This window comes from Petaurus breviceps, unplaced genomic scaffold, assembly GCF_028583685.1.
Source record: "Petaurus breviceps papuanus isolate PSGF00001 unplaced genomic scaffold, PetGlider_PUasm1.0 226, whole genome shotgun sequence".
Classification (NCBI taxonomy): domain Eukaryota; kingdom Metazoa; phylum Chordata; class Mammalia; order Diprotodontia; family Petauridae; genus Petaurus; species Petaurus breviceps.
This window is the reverse complement of record NW_027185890.1, coordinates 3,669,433-3,682,413: the sequence shown is the minus strand read 5'-3', so window position 1 is coordinate 3,682,413 and position 12,981 is coordinate 3,669,433. Positions and strand designations below refer to the sequence as shown.

Here is a 12,981-nt window from a genome sequence, read left to right as displayed (position 1 = left end):
TCTATCTATCTATCTATCTATCTATCTATCTATCTATCTATCTATCTTTTGATAGAGAGAGAAAGTTTATATCTTGAATTCCAGTTTTTCATTGCCAATTTCCTGTTAAACATTTCCCATAGGCATCGCAAACTCAATAGGTCTAAAACATAACTCCCCTAATATCTACCCCTCTTTGAACTTCCTTATTATTGTTGAGGATGCTATCATCCTTATGGTCACTCAGTTTATCCTTTATATACAAATCTTGTTCTTTTTATTTCTACATCTCTTTTATATCCCTTCTTTAATACTCACATAATCTCTACCCTAGTTTTTATTCTCATCATCTCTCACCTACACCCTTGTAATAGCCTCTTTTGGTGACTATATCAAGGCTTTCCCCAATTCTATTCACCCTCCATGAAGCTATTTTGGGGTGATTTTCCTACAATTAAGGTCTGAACATGTCACATAAGTGGTGCCCTAATACCTCTGGGACAAAATGTAAACTTCTCTGACATTTAAAGATCTTCAAAATATGTTTACTTTCTACCTTCTCTATTATTTTATTCCCTTCTATGTACTCTACTACCTAACCATACTGCTGACATGTTGTCTACACATACATTTCAAATTTTAGTCTCCTTATCTTTATACTGGCTCTACCATGCACTATTCCTCTTCCTCACTACTGTCTCTAATCACTGGTATCCATCAGGGCTCAGCTCAAGAGTCAACTTTTTATGGGGAACTTTTCCTGATTTTCCCATTTATTAGTGCTCCTCCCAGAATATTTTGGGATCATTTTGCTTATTTTCCTTATATGTACACAAATATATGCCTCTATCTTTATCCCTACCTCTTTAATTCTTAATGAGTTGCTGTCCATTAGTTTAATTTGGGCTCAGAAGAAACAATCCCTACACACACACACACACACACACACACACACCACTCCCAACTAGAATATAAGGTCCTTGAGGGCAAAGACTGTTTCAATTTCATTTTTGTATCCTCAATGCCTTTTCTAATTGGTAACCAATAAGTGCTTAATTTATTGAGGAACTACCCAAATGGAAAACAGATTTCCTATGAATGGTAAGCTCTGCCAGATGCTCCTGGCAGAGGAGCAGAAATCAACAGAAATCAACATAATAGATTTCTTTGGACCTCAGAACACTCTAGGACCTCTTCAGGAAAGATCTATGACCACTCAAAAGAGATTTGATATGTGCAACAAAGAACTTACAGTCATCATAAACATGCCAGTGGGTTTTAGTGGCAACTCTAAAGTCCAACACAAGATCACTTTCTATGCTGGTTATAGTGTACTAAGCTGCCAGAGATTTGTTTGCAGAGTTATGTCTCAAGGAAAAAAAAATCCTATGAAGGATTGCATTTGGATACGTACTCTGACATCTGCAGAATACCATCCCCTTTAGAATGTGTTGGTTAGTTTTTATTAGTTTTCTTAATCTCTATGTTTATTTCTGGGTCAGTATGTTGTATTTTGGTTCCTGGATATATACATCTTGTTTTCCATACTCTAAGAGAGTAGAGTTCCTTTTAAAGTCTTCCTTTTAAATTTCCTTTTTAATAACAAAAACAACTAAAATTAATAACACTAGTTTAGATCGTGTTTAAAATATATGGAGCATTATTCTTATAATAGCTATGAGGTAGGTAATGCAAATATTAGCATCCTCATTATACAGATGATAAAACTGGAGCTTAGAGAAACTAGGTAATTTGTACATGATTAAACAACCAGTAAATATCAGAGTAGGGATTGAAATTCATGTCTTAAATCTCTGAGACCAGTTCTAATTCCATCAAACTACACTGCTCTACTTGTTTGTACTAATGTAGGGCTATTTAAAGAGGGTTCATGAGCTAATCAAGTTACCAGAACTAGTTAGCCACTAATGATAACCTCAGGCTAGTTCCCAGACATATGAATTGAGTGCACATTGTGCTGAAGTTCCAGCTGTGTCTATGAGGAGGAGAATTTAGTAGGAATATTTACTGTAGACAAAGTGTACAGAAGGTACAATGGAAAGAGTAATGGCTTGGAGTCAGAAGATCTGATTTGATGATCTGTGTGAAATTGACAACACATTCAAACTCTCTTGTCTTAATTTTCCTTATTTCTTAACTAGAGAGTTTGGACTAAGAAAGCTCTGAATTCTCTTCAAACTCTCAAGATCTGTGAATATCATCATAAGAAGGGTATCCTAAAAGTATCCTGGGATGTTTTTAATATTTTTTTCAATTTATGTGAGAATAATGGTAGTATATGGTGAGAATAATGGCAGTAGCAGTAGTAGTAGCAAATAAGACATATGTGTATGGACAGAAGGACAACAAACTGGTGTAAAAGAAGCTACTGAAGATGCTAGACAGGGGTGTGGGGTTAAATAAAGGGAAAAGAAAGAAAATGGAGAGAAGGAGAAAATTGATATCATCGTCAAGTTTCAAGCAAGATCTGAGAGCATGAATAGGTTACAGTCTGCATCATAGGAAGGAGTACCCATTTCAATGAGATTAAAACCCATTAAATATTCAAAGGATTATATATTTAAACCTACTTTCCTACCTTTCAAAGCATTTGTCATTGTAGAAACATAGATATAAAGTCATGTTTTTGGTAAAAAAAAAAAAAAGACTGGGATCTTCGGAGAGAATAAATTCACTAAAACAACCTTGTTTTAAAAATAACTTCTATATTAAAGACCTTTATACTTATTACCTTCATCCTATGGCCATTTTTGTGGGCAAGAAAGGGATATGGGTTTTCATTTTTAGGTATAGATTGGATCAGTTGGTTTCTCTGTTTTTTTTTTTTCCAAAATCCAAGGTTCTTTAAAAAAAATGCTCAGTCTGTTAAAGAGACAAAAATTAAACTGAGAACTAAAGTTGGGATTTTCCCATCTCACAACTGAGATCATGCCTAAATACCTGCAGATGTGTGTTCCACATGTATGAATGAAATGTGATTGGGAAAGGTGTCAGAGGATTCCATTCTGTGTTTACGTGATGTTCATCTCTCAATCCTGGTAACATATGTAGTCTGTTTAGTATTTTTACTACTTTGTGAATCCTCAGGCACAATCTTATTGTTCTGAGGGCACAAAAAATGTATAAGCTGGCTTACATCCAAACAGATTTACAATTTTATGCTTTCAGATCTTGAATGAAGATAGTGCATCAATGGACAACTCTGAAAGAAGTCATCTAATTTAATATGGGGCACTATTTCTTCTGAGTCTAAATTAAGCTACTGGCCAGCAAATACTGAGAAAAATAAAGTTAGGGATTAGGACTAAATTTGCCATTTCATTATTGTACAAAGATCCTGGTGATGAATACATTTTTACTAATACAGATTAGAATTTTCTCTGCAGTTTACAAAATTAGGTTGCCTGGAGCAGAGGTGTAAAATAGTTTAAAATGTAATTGAAAAAAATATTTTATAAAATAGGTAAAATTGAATAAAATGATAATCTTACATTTAAAAATTAGTAAATCCTCAGCCTGCAGGGATCCTCATGTATAGATTAGTGGCCCTGTTTATATTTCAATTTCATGCCACTGGCCTAGAGCACTAAAATGTTGAATAACTTCCCCCATGATAAGACAGTGTGTATCAGAGATTTGACTATAGCCCCAGTCCTGGAATCATTTATTTAAAACTGGAATGAAGAAGCTATTGAGTCCAAATCTTTTACTTTACATTTAAGAAATTTAAACCCAGAAGAATTAGAGAGACTTCCCAAAGGTCACAGAGGCAGTATTGGAAATGGGATTCCAATATAGGTCTTCCTGACTCCACTGTCTTGTGTTTAAGGCCAGCTCTTAATTCATGATGACATATTTCCTCTCCCATGATGCTGATACTCTCAGTATGTAGGAGATATTTCTGTCTCCTCTACCTAAATGATTTCTTTCAAAAACAACAGTTTTTTTTTAACATTTGTTTTTTAAAACTTTTATTGCCAGATTCTTTCCCTTCTTCCCTCCTCACCAACCCCCACTGGGAAGACAAGCAATTCAATATAAATTGCACATGTATAGTTACCCAAAACATTTCCATAGTAGTTATATTGTGAAAGACTAACTATATTTCCCTCCATCCTATCCTGCCCCCACCACTTATTCTATTTTCTCCTTTGACCCTGTCCCTTTTCAAAATTGTTTGCTTCTAACTATTCTCTCCCCCAAACTGCCCTCTCTTCTATCCCCCCGCCCTTATCCCCTTCCCACCTACTTTCCTATAGGGTAAGATACCCAATTGAGTGTGTATATTATTCCTTCCCTAAGCCAAATTCAATGAGAATAAGGTTGACCCATTCCTTTTCACCTTCCTGTTCTTCTCTACCATTGTAACAGTTTTCACTTGCCTCTTTTATATGAGATAATTTACCTTATTCTATCTCTCCCTTTGTCCTTCTCCCAATATATTCCTCTCTCCCCTCTTAATTTTATTTTTTAAATATCATCCTGAAGTGCCCACCAGAAATTATACACCAAAGCTCCCTTAAACCTGCTAGAGGGGACCCCTACTAGATTCCTTGGAAACCACCTAATAGGCCCCAATAGTAAAGAAATGTTTCACCTGTGTTGCTAGAAACATGCCACAGATTCTCATGGATTCAGGTCTATTTTGTTTCAATAGGAATAATACTGAGAAAGCTTTGCTTCAATAAGAATAATACTGAGAAGGCTTTGCTTCAATAGGAATAACACTGAGAATGTTTTGCTTCAATAAGAATGATACTGAGAAAGCTTTGCTTCAATAGAAACAATGCTAAAGGCACTGCAGCCCTTAGAAACATATTCTGTTGCTAGCAATCACATTGTCTATAAAATTATGTCTAACAGAAAGCTCGGGACTGTCTTTACCTCTGAGAGGCAGTCACCGGCCAGTTAATAAACACTCCTATTGAATTATAATTGATTTTTCTGTCTTACTCTCGGTTATCCATTACAATCCCTTCATATTCAACTGATGCTGTGCCCTTTGTCTATGTGTAAATGTACATATATACACACATTCATATATATATAAGTATATATATATACACACACACACATACACCCTCCTATGTATGTATATTTCTGTATGTATGCATATTCCCTTCAACTATACTCATAATTAGAAAAATCTCATGAGTTATAATTATTGTTTTTCTTTGCAGGAATATAAATAGTTCAAATTTCATAAGTTCCTTATGATTTCTTTTTCTTTTTTGCCTTCTCTTGTTTCTGCTGCTTCTTGTATTTTAAAGTCAAATTTTCTGTGCAGCTCCGGTTTTTTCATCAAGAATGCTTGGAAGTCCTCTATTTCTTTGAATGACCATATTTTCCCCTGTACCATTATATTCAGTTTTTCTGGGTAGGGGATTATTGGTTTTAGTCCTAGCTCCTTTGACCTGCAGAATATCATATTCCAGGCTCTTTGATCCCTTAATGTAGAAGCTGATAGATCTTGTGTTATCCTGATTGTGTTTCCAAAACACTCAAATTGTTTCTTCCTGACTATTTGTAATATTTTCTCCTTCACCTGGGAACTCTGACATTTGTCTATAATATTCCTAGGAGTTTTCTTTTTTGGATCCTTTTCAAGAGGAGATCGGTTTCTTTCAATTTCTGTTTTGCCCTGTAGTTCTAGAATATTAGGGCAATTTTGCTTGATAATTTCTTGAAGGATGATTTCTAGGCTCTTTTTTTTTATCATGGCTTACAGGTAGTCCAATAATTTTTTAAATAATCTCTCCTGGATCTATTTTCCAGGTCAGTGATTTTTCCAATGAGATATTTCACATTGCCTTCTATTTTTCATTTGTTTGGATCTGTTTTATAGTTTCTTGATTTCTCATAAAGTCATCAGTTTCCATTTGCTCCAGTCTAATTTTGAAGGAATTACTCTCTTCCATGAGTTTTTGATATTTTCCATCGTGGCCATTCAGCTTTTTAAGGCATTCTTCTCCTCATTTCATTTGCTTAAAATACTATTTTATGGAGAAATCATAGATGGCAAGCACTCATGTGGAGGTCAGAAGAAATGATACAAAGACACTTTCAAGGTTCCTATGAAGAATTTTAGAATCAATTGTGAGACATGGAAGACAATGGCACAGGACTGCTCAGCATGATGTGCCTGTATCAAAGAAGATGTTTTGCTTCATAAGAAAAGTAGAATTGCAGCAGCTCAGAAAAATATGTGAGATACACAAATTTAGGGACATCTCCATTTCACATGTTCATATGGACTATTGGTGCCTTCCCTGTTGTAGAGCCTTCCAAACTCATATTTTTCTGATCAGTCTTCTTCAGACAATATAGATGAGAAACACACCTAGGCCTGTGATGTTATTATTATGGAGAATACTTATGAGGAAATTTCCTCTAGGAATGCTGATTGGAACCTTCTCTGCAGCTTATATTCCAAATCCTCACAGCCATTATAATTCAGGATGAGATTGGAACCCAGGTCTTCTTGACTTTTAGGCTGCTCTTCACTCATTAAACCCTTCATTATTATAAAATAATTCTCCTTATTTCAAATCAATGCAATCTAAATTTATGCAAGCCTATTACCTCCCTTATCATGTTGTTTCAGAACTAATTATTTTATTTTCCTGAAGTAGCCAAAGTGGGAGTGGAGCAGGAAGATTAAGGAGCTAATAAAATTGTCTCATTTGAATCTGAAAAGCTGGAGTGATTATCCTGGTACCACAAGAAATGAACATATCAACAGACTTCTTAGGGGGAAGGTTGATAGGACAAACCATCTGAGCCATAGGATTCTAGATTAAGAGTTTGAAGGGATTTTAGAATGAGTTAATAGGAAAAAAAAACATTTATTACGCAGTCATTATGTGCTAATCACTGTGAAAACAAGTAGAAAATTATAAGAGTTCCTGTTCACAAGAAGCTTATGTACATATAATGGGAGACTTGAGAGATCAGTAATATAACCTCATTTTATAGAGGGGTAAACAGGCTCTGAGAAGTTAAATTTTTGCCCAAGGTCACAGTGGTAGGAATAAATAAAAAAGGGTTTCAAACCTAGGTTGTTAGTCTCCAAATCCAGCACTGAAGGGGAAAAGCATTTATTTAGCACCTACTATTTGCTGAATACTGTACAATGTGCATTAAAATAGTATCTCATTTAATGTGGACTTGAATGTGATGATAAGCCCATGTATATATGTATACTTATATATTTTCATTTTTCTTAGTAACTTCCTTTAGGGTTTTCTTAGGAAAGATGCTGGAGTGGTTATATATACATGCATACATAGATATGCATAAGCAACTACGTGTATGTGACATTTTTGTCGATATGAATATTTAAACATATTTTTGTAATATTGAAGCACTGCATAAAATATCCCTCTCTACCACTCTACCAGCCTGACTATTTACATGGATATTATTGTCCTCATTCAATAGCACAGATGTTCCTTCAGAAGTGTGTTCAATGGAACTCCAAAAGCTAAGGGAATCCAAGTTAGTTGCAACACATTTTGCTACACTGTCATAGGGTGTTGAAAGAATAAATAAATACTGACTTCCATAATTATAAAATGACTTTATATTTTCTTAAATGCATTAATTTTTTATTACTTAAGGTGAAGATTCATAGAAAGATTAGTATGTTTCATTTGGCAAATATTACAGAGTCCCAGAATGTGAAAGGTGGCCCACAGATCAAGACGGGTAAGGAAATTTAAAGACCATCACCCACACATTTTACAAATTAAACAAACAATCTATGACTCTATTAGGTTTAGTAATTTGTCCAAGTAGGCAGTGTCAGAGAGAGTCAAGTCAAAAACTTTTTTTAAATGCCTATTGCCAAGCAATGTGCTAAGTACTGAGGGTACAAAAAAGGCAAATGACAGTCCCTGCTCTCAAGAAACTCACACTCTGGGGCGCAAGGTAGCACAGCTATATGAGCACTGGCTCCAGTGTCAGAATGACCTGGGGATAGAATCAGGGCTCAGACACTTAGCACCCACCCAGAAACAATTGGCCTGTAACCTTGAGCAAGTTACTTAACCCCAATTGCTTTAAAAAAAAAAAAAAGAAGAAAAAAAAAGAAACATTCTAATGAGGGAAATGTGGAAACAACTATGTACAAACAAACTCTGTGTGTGTGTGTGTTTATTTCAATCTATATCTATGGAGTGAGAGACACAGAGACAGAGAGACAAGAGAGAGTCAGAGAGTGAAGAAAAAGAGATTAAGAGGAACCAGGAAAGGCTTCTTACAGAAGTTGGGAGTTAACTGAGATGTGGAGGAAGACAGGGAATCTAGAAAGTATAGATGAGGAAGAGAGCTTTTCCAGTATGAGGGACCAATGAAAATGCCAAGTGTCAAGTGATGTAGTATTTAAGTGTTAAGCTTGAGAACAGCTAGATTGTCAGTGTCATGTGATTGTACAGTATGATGGGGTAGGGGGGGCAGTATGAAGAGTAAGAAGACTGGAAAGGTTAAGAAGTCAGGTTATGGAGGGCTTTTAAAAGCCAGAGAGAAATTTTTATATTTGGTTCTAGGGGCAACGGGGAACAAGTGGAGTTGATTCAGTAGGAGGTTGATTTGCTCAGACTTACTCTAAGAAAGTCAATATAGATGCTAAGTGGGAGATGGACTAAAATGGAAAGAGACTTGGGGTAGAGAGACCAATAAACAGGTTACAGGAATAGTACAGGCATGAGGTGATAAAATCCTGTAAAATCCAAGGTGGTGGTAGTCTTTAAGGGTCCCTATATGAGAGATGTGAAGGTAGAGATAACCGCTTTGCAGAGTGATTGACTGAGGAGTTGAGATTGAAGAGTCACCTAGGTTGTGAGCTTGTGTGAAGGAGGATAGTGATAACTTCTACAATGTTAGAGAAGTTCAGGAAAGGGGATAATTAAAAGGGAAAGATAGAGTTCAGCTTTGAACATGTTGAATTTAAGATGTCTGTGAGACATGTTGTATGGAATATCCAAAAAGCAGTTTGAGGTGTCAATCTAGAAGTCAAGACAGAAGTTAGGGCTGCAAAAAGAAATTTGAGAATTGTCTATAGAGATTAAAGTTGAAACCATGGGAGCTGATAAGATTACCAAGTGGAAGGAGAAGAGATTTCAGAACATAGTCTTGAGTTAATGGTCATGACCTGGATGATGATGCAGGAAAAGAGATTTTGAAGGAATAAGAAATGTAGGAGGAAAATTTGGAAGGGAGCAGTGTCATGAAATTCTAGAGAGAAGAGAGTATCAAAGGGAAGGTGATCCATAGTGTTAAAAACTGCCAAAAGGTGAAAAAGAATGACAATTGAGACAAGGTCATTAGTTTTGGCTATTAAGAAATTACTGGTTACTTTCAATTGGATGATGAGGTGAGAAGCCAGACTTTAGAGAGTTAAGAAGGGAATAAGAAGAAAGGAAGTGGAGGGACAGACAGTAGATAGCTTTCTTTTAAGGAAAGGGAAAAAAACGTAGAGGGACATAGCTAGCAAGGATGGATGCATCAAACAAGTTTTTTTTACAAGAGGGAAGGAGATATAGAAATGATTGTATGCAACAGAGACATAGCCAGTAGATAAGGAGAAGCTTGAGATAAGTGGGAGGAGGGTACAGAGGATGTTGGGTAGAGGAAGGTGGCAGAGATATGCTGGAGTAGATGGGATCTCATGGAATTGGATCATAAGCACAAGTATGTATGTGGAAAGGTTAGCTCTAGCAAGGAGAAGGTCTACCTTTTCATTTGAAATCAGGATGAAGGACAAAGCAGAAGAGGACATCCTAGTGATGTATCTCCTGATCCAAACAATGTTCTTTTGCCTATATCATGACAATTACACCATTTTTAGCTGTTAAATTACTTTAGAACATATTTTTTGTAAATTAGGATATTTTTATTAAAGTATACATTTTCTGGATTCTCTAGTCCAAACTGCCTTCTCTGACAAATTAGAAAAATAAATCCCAGAGATGTTAAAACCAAAAAGTTTGTGAAAATTTTAAGTGAATACAGCTAGGTTGGTTCAGTGTCTGGATTTTGACTTTTATTTCTATGCTGTATGGAAAGAACTTTGTAAACCATAAAGCACAATGGAAATGGAAATTGTTGTTGTGTGTCTTGGTGTCATGTGTAACACAATTATTATTATTTCCAATTTAAAGATTAGAAAACTGTAGCACAGAGAGATTAATTCGTTGTCCCCAAATCACAAAACAAATAAGAAACAGAGATGAAATTGGAGACTACATCTTTAGACTATAAATTCAACACGCTTTCTACAATGCCACAACTACCACATAAATCGCAGAGGCTTGTTGCTATTACATTTAACACTATCTAAAGTATATACAAATTTTCCAATATCGTTGCCTTTTATATTGAGTGATATGCCATGTAATCTTCATTTTTCCAGATATCTTCATGGATTTTTTTTTTAATCTGAAATTTCCTTTTTGCCAGATCCAATCAGAATCTCTGGGTCTTCTGGGAAATTTCTTATTACATTAATTCCTTCACCTATGGTCCATTTCTTCTTTTACAAGAAGTGTTCCTGGACAGCTCCTCCACAGTTCATATTGGGAAATAAGGAAAAACATAAACCTGTCAGTTCATCTGAAAATCTTCACTGGAGATCCAGACAACACCCCCTTCCCCGAAATCTAATTTAAAGAAAGTTGTGACCAGAAGTGACTAAAGAACTGATAGCAACAACCAGTAAAAGACTGTGTTTTTTTATAGCTCCTGGTGTGAACAGTATGAGGTGAGTAACAGATTTGTTTAGAATTCACAACATGCTGCTAAGTAAACCAATGAATATCCATCTATTTTTATGTCTTTGTTGCTACTTAAATAATTTGCTTCAGTTTGCCAGTGTTCTCTTTTCTTTCCTTTTTAAGACAAAGTGAAGAAAAGGAATTTTGAAAGGACACTGTTTATTTAGTAAATCTATCAGTCATTTCCTCTTTACCTAGCCATTTAACTTCTCCCTTCCCCTTTTAAGACATGACCATAATAGTAAACACGTTGTTGCCAGGTTCTCGTGAGGGTACCTTTCCGGCATGCTAATCACACAAAATTGTTATTAATTCTGCTCTTATCAAATATTCTAAAACATTTGAAAATATCTTATGTCTATTAAAGTTTGCCACAGAGGTATTGTGGAAATAATATTAGGTTTTGGCAATAGAGGACCTGGGTTCAAATCCTGACTATATTACCTTGGGAAATTCATTTATATGGGGGGATCATTTTCTTCATATATAAACTAAATGGTCTGAACTAAATGACCTTTACGTTTCCTTTTAGCTCTAAATTTTTGCTCTTGCCTTTTCTCCCTTTCATCATCCCTCTCAATTTTAAAAGTAATAGCCAATTTTCTCTACTGTTAAAATAGAGATAATATAAGTTTATAGAAATTACCCCCCAGGGTTGTTTTGGGACTCAAATGAGAGAACATACAGAAAGCACTTCATAAAATTTGAAGATGTATCTAAATTTCCATCATTTATTAATATTACTATTATAATTACTGGGAAGACTAACTCCCTCAAATGTATATAGAACCACTGTAGAATAAGCTTCTATTGTATTGTAGCCACTATCCTCATCATGGAAGGGGTGACACCGAGAGAAACAAAGTTCTTTTGAGCACTGCTATAGTGGGTTTAAGAAATACAATTTAGTGTGAATGTCTATATCTAGTCCGAGTCCTGGTGCCATCATTGTACTGAACAGGTTTATATCTAATTGTTTACAACTCGTTTTAGCTTTAATATTTTTTTTAGACCAATGATACATAGAGATAAGAAAAGAAATATATTTTGTATCAAGTACTTAGAAAGTTTCGAACATTTTTGCTTTAGTACATAGTCTGTGTTATAAGGCTAGTTTTTAAGAATATATAATTTTGGGCTGTGATTTTATATTTCTATTATGCAATAAAATAATGAAGCAAAAAGAATGATTAGAAGAAATATAAAGTTGAGTGAACTATTTGTGCTTAAATAGTATAGAAACTTTCAAGTGGTGAACTGCAGTATTGTGGGAACAGAATTATATGTGTTAATTCCTAAATTACATACAGAAATCAACTCAAAAGATGTTGAAAGTGTCTAAGTACTAAGAATTGAGTTATTTGCAAAGATAAATAAGGAAATATCTCTATCCAGAAAGAGCTTACAATCCAGTAGAGGGTATATTTTGATGGAACTTTGCAATTAGGTCCCAATTAGTGTAAATAACTAATTCCCTGAAGTTGTGCATTATTTGAATATGCACCATATATGTACTAGAAGAAATTTCCAAATTTTATATAGTTCAATTTGGAAATATAAGGCCACTCAAGGGGATTCATTACTTGAACTAATTGAGATCTAGATATAATTGAATTTCTGTGGGTGTTCCTACTACCCATGCAATACTTCCATGCCTTCTCAATGACTGCATTTCTTTTTTGTTTCATTCAAAGAAGCTCTATAGAGGATTCACTCAACAATCCAAAATTAAACAGATTTTTCCATCTTCTACTACTTGAGTTTCATAACTAGTTTGTTGTATTTTCTGATGATATATATATATATATTTTTTTTTTTCAGTGATATCCCTTATTCCACTTCTTAGTTTTGGTCATCAATGGAAATTTGCTGCAGGTTTTTTTGTACCCACTAGGATATTCTCTATTGACTTTTGGGACACACAGATTTTGATTCTTTTGAGATTGTAGTGTTCTACAATTTGTAATTATGAGAGATTATCTGTTATAAATATGTGTTTTTATATTATAGTGAAGTTTGGAACCTTAAAATCTAATCAGCATTTATAAAGTGCCTAGACAATAGAGTTTCATGAATGTAATCTAGCTTACTCTCCTCTTCCTATTCAATTCTGGACCTAACATATTTTTTCCTTGCAGATACCTACCTATACCTATACCTATACCTATACCTATACCTATACCTATACCTATACCTATACCTATACCTA

The 12,981-nt window shown here is 34.8% G+C and overlaps 1 pseudogene; it reads left to right on the top strand.

Moving 5' to 3' along the window:
* The first annotated feature begins 1,055 nt into the window (after window positions 1-1,055).
* The window catches only part of LOC138166813 (PC-esterase domain-containing protein 1A-like), a 24,119-nt pseudogene continuing 12,193 nt past the window's right edge, over window positions 1,056-12,981 (top strand).